Source organism: Eubalaena glacialis, chromosome 13 (genome assembly GCF_028564815.1).
Source record: "Eubalaena glacialis isolate mEubGla1 chromosome 13, mEubGla1.1.hap2.+ XY, whole genome shotgun sequence".
Lineage (NCBI taxonomy): Eukaryota > Metazoa > Chordata > Mammalia > Artiodactyla > Balaenidae > Eubalaena > Eubalaena glacialis.
Window position 1 is genome coordinate 86,526,977 of NC_083728.1, and position 13,635 is coordinate 86,540,611.

Below are 13,635 nucleotides of genomic sequence, written 5' to 3' on the forward strand. Positions count from 1 at the left end.
GGAAAGAGATCACTGGATTTCAGGGAGCAAAGTCCTCAGAAAGCATAGTGTGGCTTCCACACCTCAAGCAAGTGTGGACTGGAAAAGTGGACTAGAAAACAGGAAGAAAACACTTTGAACACTTTGTAAACGGCAGTAGTTGCCTCATAGATGAACATTCTTTCAGCAGAGTCATTCCGAGCACATTTATCCAGCATGTCTGGGCAGAAGCAGAAGGTAAGTCAGTTACCAGGGCTGTTCAGAGCTCATTTCCTAACCAAACCCAGAAAATGGCTTTCCCCACCCTGGAAGATTAAGGGTGGTGACTGTGTTGAAAGGAGAGAGATTTAATGATCACAATACGAGTAGTTGCAGGCCCCCCTCAGGCGCCCAGGTAGTTGAGTAGGGGCTACACAGAGGGCGAGAAGGTTCAGGTACAGGTCCACGGTACCAGCCACTCAGCCGGGATGTCTGGGCTCCAGTTGGTGCTGTCATTCTCGGCAAGTCGCTTCCTCTCCCGAGGCCTCGGCTGCCCCACATTTGAAAAAGACCAACTCTGGGAAGCATATCCCAGGGGTCAGCCACCTTCTAGTTGCCTCATCCACGCGCGCCCCCTCATTCAGTGAATGCCGTGGTCCTTGCTGTTTTCCTCTCTCCCCCAGGATGGCCTCACACCTGGTATGGACAGTGTATCCAGTCCCCTGACACGGCAGTTCTGTCCCCTTGGCCATTCGCTCCTATGGCCCAGCCCTTATTATCGTCACCTTCTGTGAACTCCCCCGACCAGGGATCGAACCCAGGCCCCGGCAGTGAAAACTCTGAGTCCTAATCACTGGACCACCGGGGAATAATTCCCAGTGTGAATGCTTAAATTCAAATATCCCACTTTCTGATGCTTCTTCCTCACTCAGTCCCCCATCACTTCCCTGACTCTGACACCTATTTTTCTCCCTCTCAGCCTCCTTTCCGCTTCTCCTACTGACACCTCTCCCCACTTCTCAGAGAGCTTTCATCACTTCCTTTGTTTCCTCCTCAGCCATCTGCAGTCTGCTGCCCTTTGTGCTGCTAAGTCCAGATGTTTCGGCCACTGCCCTGTCTGTCACTGGGTCCCCCTCGTTCCATCTGGAAACACTCCTTCCTTCTCTGGTGAGGCCACCGGACATTCCCCGGTGCAGGCTTCTCCTCTGCCATCTGTCCACTAGATACGGCTGTTTCTCAGGGTCCTGTCTGGGTCCCTCTCTCCACATTTCTGTCTGAGTGGTCTCACCCACTCCCATTTTGCCTGAGAGCTCCCAGATCATCACCTACAACCCCGGTCTCTTCCCAGCCTGGCAGGGCGTGTCCCAAGGCCCGCCAGCTTCACCACGCCCTCAGCTGAATTCCTCATCTTTCCCTCACATACCTGCTCCACCTCCTGGTCACCTGTCCCAGGGAGAGTTCCACCACCCGCCCAACTGGTGACTCTGTAGATCTGGTGTCATTCCTGATTCCCCTCCTCACCATCAAGTCCTGTGAATTCTCCCACCTACATGTCTCTTAAATACCCCCTCCCACCCCTGTGTCTCCCTCCTGCCCCTGCGTCCCCCTCCTTCACACACTTCTTCCTCCCCCTCCCCTCCCCCTCCCCCTCCCCTCCCCTCCCCCTCCCCTCCCCCTCCCCTCCCCCTCCCCTCCCCTCCCCCTCCCCTCCCCCTCCCCTCCCCCTCCCCTCCCCCTCCCCTCCCCTCCCCCTCCCCCTCCCCTCCCCTCCCCTCTTCCTCCCCTCCCCTCCCCCTCCCCTCCCCTCCCCTCTTCCTCCCCTCCCCTCCCCCTCCCCTCCCCTCCCCTCCCCTCCCCTCCCCTCCCCTCCCCCTCCCCCTCCCCTCCCCTCCCCTCCCCTCCCCTCCCCCTCCCCTCCCCTCCCCTCCCCCTCCCCCTCCCCTCCCCCTCCCGTCCCCTCCCCCTCCCCTCCCCTCCCCTCCCCCCTCCCCTCCCCCTCCCGTCCCCTCCCCTCCCTCTCCCCTCCCCCTCCCCCTCCCCCATCTCTATTCTTTTTTTTAAAAAATAAATTTATTTATTTATTTTTGGCTGTGTTGGGTCTTCGTTGGTGAGCACGGGCTTTCTCTAGTTGTAGAGAGCGGGGGCTATTCTTCGTTGTGGTGCACAGGCTTCTCATTGTGGTGGCTTCTCTTGTTGTGGAGCACTGGGTCTAGGCATGCGGGCTTCAGTAGTTGTGGCTCACAGGCTCTAGAGCGCAGGCTCAGTAGTTGTGGTGCACGGGCTTAGTTGCTCCGCGGCATGTGGGATCTTCCCGGACCAGGGCTCGAACCCGTGTCCCCTGCATTGGCAGGCGGATTCTTAACCACTGTGCCACCTGGTCTCTATTCTAACTCAGGCTGTCCTCATCCCTGGTCTGCGTCACTGAGCTACCCTCCCCTCGTCCCGAAGTCCTGGGTCCCATGCCCACGCAGCACCCTGTGCAATGTGGCACTGACCTTCCTCTCGTCTGTGTCCCTGACCAGATCTGGAGCTCCTTGAAGGTGAGGGCTGTGTTTGTTACCTAGCAAAGTGCACTGAGGAACTCTTGGATTTAGCCCTGAGTTCTGCTCAGTAAACGTTTGCTACATTCTAGGGAGTAAGAAAACCGCCTGAGGACTTGCCCCAGGTTAATTTCTAAGAGTGTTCTCCTTCCTGAACTAGGTTAATATATAGTTATTGTAGCTCACTTTAGTCAAGTATGCCAAACAGTAAACATAAACTTCCAAAAGGGGAGGAGAAGAAAACATGCCTGTTTCCAGTGATGATGGCAAAAGAAATGGTTCCCACACAGCTCTGCTTCCACGCAGCCTGGAAACCAGGTTTAGTTACATTCCTATTTCCAAAAGTCAATAGAACGTCACTCCTCTAACACAATTTATTTTTTTCCCCAAAAGATAAATGTTGAAAACAGAGAATTCAAAATAGTGATGGTACTTTGTATGCTCCAAACCAGTGTTTCTCAAGATATGGAGGGGGAGGGGATCCATAGTGGAATCCCCTGAGGTACCTGCTTAAAATGCCTAATTAGGGCCTGAACTGTAATGAATCAGTCTCGGGGGCGTGTCCGGGGTCTAGATTTTTCAAAAATATTTATTTATTTATTTATTTGGCTGCCCCGGGTCTTGAGTTGCACCATACAGGATCTTCGTTGCAGCACATGGGATCTTTAGTTGTGGCATGTGGGATCTAGTTCCCCATCCAGGGACCGAACCCCGGCCCCCTGCATTGGGAGCGCGGAGTCTTACCCACTGGACCACCAGGGAAGTCCCCGGGGTCTGGATTTTTTAGGCAGGCTCCTCCGCTGCTGCTGCACTGCGGGCATCAAGGCAGCGAAGGTGACTAACTGTGTCTACTCGTAGGTCCTTCCTGCCGTAGGAGCAGTTTTTCAGGTGTGAACGACTTACCGGCTTGCTCTCAGTCACTGAGATTTGCTCAGTGACATTTATTGAGCACCTATTACGTCCCAAGCACTGTGCTGGCGCTAGGGGTCAGCAAGGAACAGGACTAGCAAGTCCTCACTGTCACGAGCTCAGCTGAGTCTGGGGGCCTGCGGGCTGCTAGTATGGCGGGGCCCAGGCGGGGGAACGAGTGATGGGGCCGTGGAAGAAATGAAACGGGGTGGGTGGGTGGGTGGAAGGCTGAGCCCCACGGGGGAGGAAAAGGCAGAGCCAGTGTTCCTGAGGCAGGAACTGCTTCCCGGGGTGGGGCCATCGGGAGCAAGAGGGAGGGAGGGGACCCGGCACGAGAGAAAAGCAGGCAGGGACTGGATTGAAGGCCTTCAGCTCCTATTGTAAGTGTGAGGGAAGCCCTTGGGGACTTAACCCAGAGGGGTGGCAAGATCTGGTTTGCTTTTTTTTTTTTTTCTTTTTTGGCCGTGCCACAAGGCATGTGGGATCTTAGTTCCCCGACCAGGGATAGAACCCGTGCCCCCTGCATTGGAAGTGTTAACCACTGGACTGCCAGGGAAGTTCCTGGTTTCTGCTTTTAAAATATCACCCTGGCTGCTTTGTGGAGAACAAAGTTGGGGAGTGCGGTGTTGTCAAATTCAATTTGTTGTGCCTGACATGCAGTGAGGCCCAAACAAACCGGAACGTCAGAGTTTGGAGCAGAGAAAGGTTAATTAGTCCAGAAGGTGCCACCTTGGCAGATGAGAGACCTAGGCTTCTCTCAGATCCATCTTGCTGGCTGGCTGGGGCGCAAGGTTTTTAAAGGCAGAAAAAAAAAAAAAAAGGTAAAACGGGTCTTTGTGATTTCAGCTTCCTGACGAGACCTTAGTTGCAACCTCCTGGCACTCATATGTCTTGTGACCCCATGTGTCACTGGTGATCAACCTGTGTGTTCCTGCAAAGCAAACTAGTAAGTCATGGTCTTGTGATCCCTTAATTTCTTTCTCAGAGAGAGCAAAAGTAATGGTTGAGGTGTTTTATTATTTACTTCGAGCCTATGTGACTGGTTAAGACTTTCAATTCCCGCTCAGACCCTGCTGTTTTCTTTAAGACCTTTTGGGTCTGCTCTTTCCTTTGTCTCTGTGTTCCCTCACTTCCCTAATTAGTAACTGCTTGAATCTGCTCTTTGGAACTCAGGGAAAGTCTAGGAGACTAAAGCCTTTTTCTACAAACAAGAAACAGGAGACATGGAAAGGCTTTTGTATCCAGGAGGGCCCCGTAGGGTCCTGATTGACTTCAATCCCCCCTTTTCTTTGATTCTCCTCAATCTTGAGAGGAACAGGAGCAGGACAGAAAGGGTATAAAGTTTTGGGTAGAGAGGTTAATCATAAACTCGGTGGAAGCACTTGGTTTTTGGGGGAGTTGGTTTCAGCAGGGCATGAGTAGAAAGAGGCTACAGCATCCATCCAAGCTAGAGATGCTGGTGGTGTGGACTAGGGTGAACGAGGCAGAGACCATGAGAGTGAGCAGGTCCAGTGAGATGGATGGACGTGGGGAAGGGGTGAGAAAAACAGGAACCAACGATGACCCTGACTCCTAGGTTAGGGGCTCAAGCAACTGGGGGGAAAGTGGTGCAATTCACCAAGGTGGGAGGATAGAGGAGGCACGTGCTTAGGGGCTGAAATCAAGGTTTTTTCTTTTTTTTTCATAGTAGAGTTTGGAGAAGGAACGACATTTTTTTTTTAAGCTTTTTATTTATTTATTTATATTTTTATTTTTGGCTGTGTTGGGTCTTCGTTTCCGCGCGAGGGCTTTCTCTAGTTGCGGCAAGCGGGGGCCACTCTTCATCGCGGTGTGCGGGCCTCTCACTATCGCGGCCTCTCTTGTTGCGGAGCACAGGCTCCAGACGCGCAGGCTCAGTAGTTGTGGCTCACGGGCCTAGCTGCTTCGCGGCATGTGGGATCTTCCCAGACCAGGGCTCGAACCCCTGTCCCCTGCATTGGCAGGCAGATTCTCAACCACTAAGCCATCAGGGAAGCCCTCAAGGTTTTCTTATGCTGAGCTCACAGTGCTCATTAGATGTCCAAGGGGAGACATCGGGTGGGTGGGTGGACACGAGTCTGGGCTCCAAAAGGAAGCTGAAGCCACAAACTCAGAAGACATCAGTGAAGCTAGTATTTAAAGCCACCTATTAGAAATGATCTCCTGGGGCCTGAGTATTGACAATAGAAGACTGTGCTCTGGGTCACCCCAATATTCAGAGTTTGAGCGGCAGGGAAGCAGGCAAGGGAAGGGCAGAAAGCAAGCCAGGAGGCAGTGCTGTCAGGAATGCTAACGGAAGAGTGGGAAACTGAATAGAATGCCCCCGAGGGGCTGGATTGGGCAAGACTAGAAAGATTTCAGTGGGGTTACGGGGAGGAAAGCTCGCAGAAGGATGAGAGCGAAGAGGTGGAAGCAAACGCAGAGAACCCTGGGGGAGTTTAGCCGAGAAGGGGAGGAGGTGAGCGGGGTGGCAGTGGCAGGAGAGCATGGGGACAAGGGCTTCTCTTCTGTTGCTTCACAACGGGAGGCACCGGGCTGCTTGCTGCCGAATGGGAAGGGGCCAGGAGACCCGGGATGAAGTGCTTCTGTGAAACAGTTACCCCAGGGGGCGGGGAAAGGGAGAGGCCTGGGGAGGGAGGACACGAAAAAATGCCTTTTAGAAAGTGGGAGAGCGACTCTACGAGGGTAGTATAAGATCTCAGGAGAGGAGGGGAGTGCTGGGTTCCTGTGCGACCCCCCCCCCCCACCGTGATCCCACATTCACCTGGGACTGGTCAGTCCAGCTGCCTGTTTCCCCGGGTGAGAGAAAGGATTGATAGCCCCAGGGACTGTGCTCTAAAGTACCATTCCTCGCCTTAGGGAACATCTGTCCCTGTCACTGCAGGGCTGCACACCCGCGTCCACTCATTCTCCGAACACACACACGGTTAACTCTCGTTCATGGCAGTGAGGTTCCATAAAGCGGCCGCAGACACTGGATTAGCAGACACTGAACCATTCCTGCCCGGGGAAACACAGGGCGAGGTTTCCATGAGCCTCGGGCCACATCAACCAATCAACATACAGCCTTGTTTTATGTGTGTTTTTTGTTTCAAGACACTTTCATTAGTATACATTACTGATTCACTAGTGTTGAACTCACAGCATCATGACTCAGGCCTGAGCGAAGCTGCTCTAAGACACACCCCACCCTCCTTGTGCTTAGAAACACTAGCTGGCACTTTGGCACGATGCCTGGGGGCCATTTTGTTTAAATGGCAAAATCATCAAGAAAAAGCACAAAAATGCAAAAACGGCCTACAATTAAGTAGGTTTGAGCTAAAACAAGAAGGCCGAGTGTCGCCTTGTTTGGCCTCAGCCAGGAACACGTGCATTGGGCAACTCAAAATTTTGCTACTTTGCGCATGCAAACGGCAGCAAAAGCACCAGCAGTATTGATTTTGGGCTTACGAATAAAATTGAGTGAATAGGCCAATTCACAAAAATAGAACCGGTACCATGAGGAGCGACTGTATTTAAAACTATTAGATATTATGACACACTATTATATTATTATGCGAACACACAGGGGGCTCATTAAAGGAACAGCCTTCTGCCTGGCACCCTCCCTGCCAGGTTTGGGCTCCGCATGCCTCTCCCTGAAGCGGCACAGCCCTGTGGGGCTGGGACCGGGAGGATGGACTCTGCAGTCATACTGGCTGGGTTCATGTGGCAGCTCTAACACTTCCTTGCTGGGTGATTATTGGTCAAACCCATTTCACCTGCCTTCACTAATCAAGGTCATTTAAGACTTGTGGTCCTCCAAGCAGCACGGAGCCTACACAATAAAGATGTTTCCCGGAGTTGTCTTCCAGGAGCTTGGAGTCAGCTGTGTCTAGTTTGAGCTGAGCTGGTTAAGACTGGATAGGACCACTGACCCTCCACATGGGTGACCTTTTGACGTCAGAGAGCCACCCTCAGATCGTGCTGAGCGCCTCTTTTTTTTTTTTTTTTTGGCCACGCCACGCGGCTTGCAGGATCTTAGTTCTCCGACCAGGGATGGAACCCGTGCCCCCTGCAGTGGAAGCGCGGAGTCCTAACCGCTGGACCGCCAGGGAATTCCCACGCCTCCAGTTTTGAAGGTGTAGAGGCCTGTAGCTGAGCCACACCTGCTCAAGATGACGATGACCACGCCTTTTCCCAATCACCTATCCCCACTCTCCCCACCCCTCGGACCACCCTGCTGCTTTATTGGTCATCCTATAATATACCCCGAGCATCTTGCCTTTGGGGAGGCAGGTTTGAGCCTTGCTCTTCTGTCTCCCCGCGTGGCTGCCTTGTGAACTAAACCCTCTCTGCTGCAAACCTCGGCGTCTCAGCGATTTGGCCTGCTGCACGTCAGGCAAAAGGTTCGGTGACAAATATGGTGAGATGGCCAGGGGTGAGTCCAGACGGACCTTTTGCCCGTGGCTGGTCGGCCTCTTGCTGGTATTTTGAGTCCAAGCAGCTGCCTCGTCCTTTTGTTCTGGGGACTGTGCCCCGGATTTCCCCAGTGAGACTCTGTGGGCCTTCGGCGCCTAGTTTTGTTTTGCAGCAAAGAAACAGTTTTGGGTTTGGAAGATGTCTTTTGGGTGAGTAACACACCTGTGCCTAGGTTGTTTGGCATTCCCGTCCAGATTGGGGGGTGGGGAGGGGGCGGAGGGGGGAGACCCACCTGGCAGGATTTTGGTAGAAAATAGAAAAGGTTCCAGCTGCTCAGGTGCTCCATACCTGGGTTGGAGGCCCGGGGCTCTGGGTTCGGTCTTGTTTTTGGTCTGGTTTTTTTGTGCCACGATATCCTTTAGACTCTGGAGCATAATGGCCTAAAAATGGATCCTTAGGTTACAATACAATTTTGCAACTAGATTTATTTTGTAAATGGGAAGAAAAATGGGATGAAATACCTTATGTACAGTCTTTTATGTTATTGTATCAGAATAAACCATGTGCAGAGAAGATGACGGCCCAACAGGAAGGGAAGGCAAAGAAACCTGTTCTGCTTGTTTCAGGAGGAGGGGGACTTGCTGTGGGTTCAGTTGGACACTCCGAATGCTCCTCCCCTGCCCCCATATGATGGCGCCGCTGCTCCTTCGTTGCTGGTGCCTGAGCCACAGCCTCCGGCTTGGGGTGGGGCGTGCCCTCCCAGTCTCTGAGGATGGAGAAATAGGCATGGTCTCCCCGCTCATACCCTACAGGGCACTGGATTTGGCCAGGGAGCTACCCATTCTCAGGTAGGGCAATATCCATTCAGGTAAGTCTCCGATGGGGTGTGGACACCTAGACTGGGCAGCTGATGGGGTGGATCTGGGTCCATCCCCCCTTTGCAACTTCGGATTTATTTCCTTGGAAGAACAGTATGCCACCTTCCAGAGATGACCCAAAGAGAATGGAAAATCTTTTTTTTCATCGGTATTTGTTTGCAACCCACAGCCCAACTTGGGCAGATGTTCAACATTGAATAAATACCCTCCTCACTTCAGAAGAATGTTGAGTGGTGCTGAGGAGGCAGATCGGCTTCAGACAGAAACCCCTGGCAACCCCCTATGGGCTGCTGCAAGCGTAGCTGTACCAACAGTGGATCCTAATTGGACTGTGAATGCTGGAGATGGGCTAAAACTTAAGCATCATGGAGACTGCATTCCTGCAGGCTTACGAAGAGGGGCGCCAAGACAGCGAAGCCTCAGTGAAGTACAGGAGGTAAGACAGAAACTGAATGAGGATCCTTCAGAATTTCTAGAAAGGGTCTTTAAAGCTTATAGGCAATATACAGATAGAGACCCTGAGGCGCCAAAGAATTTAAGGATGGTTAATATGACTTCTTGATCAGAGTGCTTCCAGCATACAGAAGAAACTGCAAAGGTGGGAGGGACTTCAGGGATGTCTTTGTCTCAACTTGTTGAAATTGCCTTTAAAGTTTCTAATGGCAGGGAGCAGGTTCAGGAGAAAAGGGAACGCTGGAGAATGAAATCAGATTTTGATTCTGACCGCTCTGCTGGCGGCTGCCTTAGCAGAGGGAAGAGCTGGACCAAATGGAGGACCCCCACGAGGGACTCGGCCAAAGGTAACAGGGCATCTGATAGTGGGATCCCGCCAATGTGCATATTGCAAACAGGAGGCACATCCTAAGTAAGACTCTTGAAGAAGGTAAACAGGTGGCACATCAGATGCCAGAGTTAACTGAGAAAGACAGTGACCAAGAAAGACAGGGCCCAGAGGCTCCTTTAAATCCCAAGTGTCTCCATATCTCCCATATGGAGCCCTGGGTGATTATGGCAGGGGGCCACTTACTCGGTTTAAAATACAAGACTTACTAAATTTTCTTCTGAGTCTTATGTTAGCAACGGGGGTGTCCGGAGAAACCTTGAAAAAGCCTTTTCTCCAGCTGCTAGACTCTCAGGTGGAGGAGGACCCATCTGAAGCATAGCTTTCTGTACAAGCCTGAATGCCCCAGTCCCCTTCCGGGATGAGATTTACTAACTAAAGTAAATGCCAAGGTTACCTTTGCACCTGGAGGAGTGGACACCAAAGTTCCACCAGAGCAGGCTTGTACATCGCAGGATCTATTGCTCCGACCTCAAAGAGAACAGCCGGCAGCCGTTCTGGAAGAGGTACTGCAGAAGGTGAGTCCAGAGGTATGGGCAGATGGGAGGCCGGGAAAAGCAAAGACAGCTACACCTGTACAGGTGAGGCTCTGCCCTGGGGCAAAAATTCCAAACTTAATGCAGTACCCAGTAAAGGAGCAGGCAAAGCATGGAATCCATCCCCTGCTAACAGCCTTCCTCGAATATGATTTAATGCATCCCTGCGAGTCACCTTATACTCCAGTTTTACCGGTCTAGAACCAGGTAGAGATGAATATTGGTTTGTGCATTACTTAAAAGCAATTAATCGAATTGTGGAAGATACTCATCCAGGAGTCCCTAATCCATACACTCTCCTCACTACTGCTCACCAGAGATTTTTATTGGTTTACTGTACTGGATTTGAAGGATGTTTGAGGGTTTGTTTGTTTGTTTGTTTTGCATGCCCTTGAGATTTGAACCCCAAGAATTGTTTGCTTTTAATGGGAAGATCTAGATACAAGAGTTAAACAACAGTGTTGCTGGACAGGAAGTCCTCAGAGACTTAAAAATTCCCCCATGATGTTTGTAGAAATGCTGGCAAAATATTTGAAGGCCCTTCAACTAAACGAGGGAGCCCTGTTCCAGTATGTGGATGGTATTATTCTGATTGCCAGTAAAACAAAGGACACCTGAGACCAGAATACAGTTTGTTGTTTTTTTTTTTTTAAAGGAATTCCTTTATTTTTTAAAAATTTTATTTATTTATTTATTTTTGGCTGTGTTGGGTCTTCGTTTCTGCGCGAGGGCTTTCTCTAGTTGCGGCAAGCGGGGGCCACTCTTCATTGCGGTGCGCGGGCCTCTCACTATCGCGGCCTCTCTTGTTGCGGAGCACAGGCTCCAGACGCGCAGGCTCAGTAGTTGTGGCTCACGGGCCTAGTTGCTCCGCGGCATGTGGGATCTTCCCAGACCAGGGCTCGAACCCCTGTCCCCTGCATTAGCAGGCAGATTCTCAACCACTGCGCCACCAGGGAAGCCCCAGAATACAGTTTTGATTTTGAACTCTATGGCTGAATGAAGCTATAAGGTGTCCAAGAAAAAGGCATAGTTCCCTGCCCTCTGTTAAATACTTGGGTTTTGAACTCTCATAAGGACAGAGAGACTTGCTCCCTGACAGAAGGGAAGCTCTAGCCGGGGTTGCAGTTCCCACTGTCAGGAGACAATTGTGGGGATTCCGGGGAATAGCTGGGTTCTGCTGCATTTGGATCCCCAACTTTGGATTCATGGCAAAACCACTTTAGGAAGCTCTTAGAGGAGGAGGAGATGAACCTCTAGACTGAAATCTTGGAAGAGTAAACATCCAGAAGACCAGCTTCATTCTCCCTAGACTGGACCTTGTGTGGAATGTGATGGGAAATGGAAACCATACTGCACAGGAGAGCTGTTGACCGAGATCATCCAAGCCTTGGCTGGTTCCAGACCCCCTACACTGACTTCTCCCAGTGGGCAAGTGAGCCCCTAACAGATCTTAAGCGGCTTTTCAGAAAGAAGCCACAAGAAAGAAATTAAGGCTTGGAAGGACAATTCAATGATTAGGACTTCTCAAACTTGGGCAAAAGCAGGTACTCTCTCTAGCTGTTGGATATTTCATCCAAAACCTTTTTCTGTATTTGATCATGCTGACCCCTTGATCCTGCCTGTCATTAATTTTTTTTTTAATTATTTTTTTTGGCCGCACCATGAGGCATGTGGGATCTTAGTTTCCCCACCAGGGATTGAAACTGAGCCCCCTGCATGGGAAGCATGAAGTCTTAACTACTGGACCACCAGGGAAGTACCTGTCATTAACTTTTTGACTGTCCCTAACTTCACTGTAACATATCAGATTAGGCTAATCAACAGAATTTCCTGTCCTGTTTTTCCTTGTCTAAGATGAAATTTGGTCCTTGTGACCTCAGATTAAAAAAAAAAAAAAAAAAAAAAGACTGCAGTCTACCCCTGTCAAGGTTATATTAGGTGAGGATAGAAAACATACTTATTTTTCCCCAGCCTGTGTTCCTTCCATATTTAAGTGTTTCAGCCAAACTGATGATGATTGGGACTCTCCAATATGTAAAAAGGTAAGACACTGATCCCTGGCTTGACCGTGTCCTAGATAAAATCCCTAAAAAAAAAAAAAGCCTAAATTTTAACAGTGTGTGCCCCCTCAGGGTACATCTTTGTCTGCTGTTTCAATTATCAATCTTGGGCCTATGACAGTGGCACATAGGTGGTATCTGTTTATTGGGATCAAAGTGCTAACTTGAAACTGGGAACAAGAGAATGTTTTCAAGTGAGCACTAAACAGTTGCATTCCTGAAGCTTTTGTTAGCCCTATGCTTTTTTTTTTTTAATTGGAGTATAGTTGATTCATTGAATACAGTGCTGTGTTAGCCCTATGCCTCTTATCGGCAGGAAATAGCCACATCGGTCATCACCCCCTCTTCCCTCAAGATTGAGGAATAATCAAAAGATGGGGGGGGGTGGTAAAACTGGGTAATTATCAGTCAAATCCATTTCATCTGCCTTCACTAATCAAGGTCATTCATTTTGAGACTTGCATGTCCTCCAAGCAGCATGTAGCCTAAACAATGTTTGTCCCACTTGCTTTCTAGGAGCTTGGAGTCAGCTGTGTCTAGTTTGAGCTGATCTGGTTAAGACTGGATAGAACCACTGACCCTCCAACTGGGCCTGCCCACGTGTCCACTTGGTGACCTTTTGACATCAAAGGGCAACCCTCAGATCATGCTAAGCACCTCCATTTTTGCATGTGCAGAGGCCTGTAGCTTAGTTACACCTGTGCAGAATGACAGTCACCGCAGCTTTTTCCAATTACCCATCCTCACTGCCCCCACGCCTCAGACTGCCTTGCTTCTTTATTCCATAAACGCCTGGAGTCCCTTGCCTTCCAGGAGGTGAATCTGAGACTTGTGTCTCCTTGCTTGGCTGCCTTGTGAATAAACCCTCTTTTTGCTGCAAACCCTGGCATCTCAGCGTTTTGGCTTGCTGCATGTTGGGCAAAATGATCGTGGTTTGGTAACAGTCACAAGGGCATTACTTAGATTCTCCCCCATTTTTTTTTTTTTTTTTAAGCCGGTGAGTGTCTCTCCCTTCTCACTGACATTTAATTGTTCCCTTTTCCTAAACAAACAATACCCTGAAGAAATGAAATTGAGCAGGACCCTGGGGGGGTCTTCCTGTGGACAGACACACCCCCGTCTCCCACCTCTTGTGTGTAGAAAAGCTTTAGTCTCCTAGGCCTTCCCTGAGTTCCAAAGAGCAAGTATTTTTTTTTGTCTCCAAAATTGTATTTAATTTTTAAAATTATTTTTCAAATTTTATTGAAGTATAGTTGATTTACAATGTGTTAATTACTGCTGTACAGCAAAGTGATTCACTTATGTATATACATTCTTTTTTTTTTTTTTAATTATTTTTATGGCTGTGTTGGGTCTTCGTTTCTGTGCGAGGGCTTTCTCTAGTTGTGGCAAGTGGGGGCCACTCTTCATCGCGGTGCGCAGCCCTCTCACTATCGCAGCCTCTCGTGGCGGAGCACAGGCTCCAGACGCGCAGGCTCAGAAATTGTGGCTCAA